At 39.6% G+C, this 2,611-nt stretch overlaps 1 non-coding gene across 1 annotated transcript; it reads left to right on the top strand.

The window, feature by feature from the left end:
• The first annotated feature begins 1,530 nt into the window (after window positions 1-1,530).
• On the top strand, window positions 1,531-1,637 carry LOC141620428 (small nucleolar RNA R71). Its single transcript, XR_012531962.1, has one exon. It is a non-coding gene; the product is annotated as a small nucleolar RNA R71 (small nucleolar RNA).
• Window positions 1,638-2,611: the final 974 nt, after the last annotated feature.

Genomic DNA, 2,611 nt, shown 5'->3' on the forward strand with positions numbered 1-2,611 from the left:
CAATAACAAAGTCCACCGGGATGAAGAACTTGCCAATTCTTACCGGCACATCTTACCATACCCCTAAAGGTGTCTTCATAGATCGATCCGCCATTTGAAGTGTGATAGTAGTGCACTTGAGTTCTCCCATTCCTAGCCTCTTACTTACCGAATATGGCATAACACTCACACTTGCCCCAAGGTCACATAGAGCTTTATTGATTGTGGTGTCGCCAATGGTACACGAAATAGGGAAGCTTCCCGGATCCTTTAGTTTTGGAGGTGAACTTCCTTGTAGGATGGCACTACTCACTTTAGTGAAAGCAATAGTCTCAAGCTTCCGGATGGATTTCTTTTTTGTAAGAATATCTTTCATATACTTAGCATAGGCCGGAACATGATTTGATTAATTCCGTAAATGGAATTGAGACTTCCAAGTTTTTCACAATCTCCATGAATTTTCCAAGTTGGTCATCAAACTTAGGCTTAGCTTGACGACTTGGAAAAGGAAGTCTAATCACAATAGGTTCCTTCTCTTTGGCCTTTTCTTCATCCTTCTTTGAAGCTTCTTGAATGGTGGGTTCTTCTTCCCTAGAGTTTTGCACAACTCTTTCCTAATCACTAGTCTCCACAATGTCATCCTCAATTTGCTTCTTTGGCCCTTCATAGCTTGTACCACTCCTAAAATGGATGGCAGTCACCGATTCTTGTCTTGGGGGATTACCTTGAGGTGGTAATTGCCCCTTTTATCTTTGAGAGCTAGAAGATTCTAATTGAGTCATTTGGGTTTCTAACATTTTGGTGTGGGCTAGGATGTTGTTGATGGTGATGTCTTTTGCTTGACTATCCTTTTGCATTTGAGTAAAAAATTCTTGTTGATTCTTTTGCATTTGGAGGACCACTTTTTGAACATCAAAACCTTGGTCATTGGATTGATTGTATGGAGTTTGATTTTGGTAACCTTGGTTTTGGTTGTAAAAGGGTCTTTGAGCTTGGTTTCTCATTGGAGATAGGGTGTATGTTGTTTGAGGATTTTGAACATTTTGGCTTTTGTATGAGAGGTTTGGATGGAATTTGGTGTTTTCATTGTAATAGTTGGAATAAGGGGTGCCACTCTTGTATGCTTGGAAAGCATTCACTTGTTCACTTGTTCCCCTACATTCACTTTGGTCATGTCCCAAAGTTCCACAACTCTCACATATTCCACTTGGAATTGATGAAGATTCCACCATGGCATTAACATGTTGCTTAGGTAATTTGGAGGCTTCTTCAAGCTTAGCCATAGCCTTCTCAAACTTCAAGTTAATGGTATCAATATGAGCACTAAGTTGAGCACCCAATTGAGTAATAGAGTCCACTTCATACTTTCCTCCTCTAGTAGCCTTCCGAGGTCTACTATATTGTGAGTTATGGACCGCCATTTCCTCAATCTTATTCCATGTTTGATTATCGTCAACTTCGGTTAGCATACCATTTGATCCCGTGTTGAGAATGTTTCGGGAGTCTTCATAAAGACCGTTCCAAAATTGTTGTACCAAGAACCACTCGCTAAGTCCGTGATGAGGACGTGAGCGGCAAGTTCCTTTGAATCGCTCCCAAGCTTCATACAAAGATTCTTCGTCCCTTTGTTTGAACCCCGTGATTTGGGCTCATAGCATGTTAGTCTTTTCCGGAGGATAGAACTTTTTGTAGAAAGCAAGTGCCAATTTCTTCCAAGATTCAATACCAAGAGTAGCCTTATCAAGGCTCTTTAACCATTATTTCGCGGTACCAATCAAAGAAAAAGGAAATAAGACCCATCGAATTTGGTCTTGAGTAACTCCGGTTTGAGAAATCGCATCACAATAGTCACAAAAAGTTTCCATGTGAGAATGAGGGTCTTCACTAGGCATCCCCCCAAATTGGCTTCTTTCGACTAATTGGATAAATGCGGATTTTGCAATAAAATTACCGGTTAAATGTTGTGGTGTGGGAGTACCATTTGGTAGGTTCTCCTCGGTTGGTACGGAATGTGATGAAAATTTAGGCATTGTGGGTTGATTTTATGGTTGATTTTGTGTTGGGTTATCCTCTCCTTATCTTGCAAAAGGGTTGATGAACTCAATTGTATTTGGTTGAATATCCACAATCTCACCAATACCTCTCAAAGTATTTCTAGCAAGTCTTCTATTGTTGGTCAAAGTTCTTTCAATTTCAAGATCAATGGGCAACAAGTTACCTTGTTATCTCCTAGACATGCAAAATATCAAACAACTCGAAAACAATTAGAACAAACCTTGAGGAGTTTTACTTCCCCAAGGCAAAGAAAGACACAACTAAGAACAATCAAAGAAAATCAAATCAAGTTAACACCGTCCCCGGCAACGGTGCCATTTTTGGTTCGTCGGTTTTGTTACTCGTCGTCAAAAGTTACCTAGACCAAAACAATATTTATAACTTCACAAATTACTCTACTATTAGTAAAGAGTTAAGTAAAGGTCGGATCCCAAGGGACGGGTATTGATGTAGGATTTTCGATTACAAATGGTCGTGTCTAAGGGTGTCACAATTTGGGTTGAGGTAGGAGATCAACTAAGCTAAAAAGCAATGTAAATAAAACACGCAAGATGATTAAAATGAGATGTAAACAATT

Source organism: Silene latifolia, chromosome 1 (assembly GCF_048544455.1).
Source record: "Silene latifolia isolate original U9 population chromosome 1, ASM4854445v1, whole genome shotgun sequence".
Lineage (NCBI taxonomy): Eukaryota > Viridiplantae > Streptophyta > Magnoliopsida > Caryophyllales > Caryophyllaceae > Silene > Silene latifolia.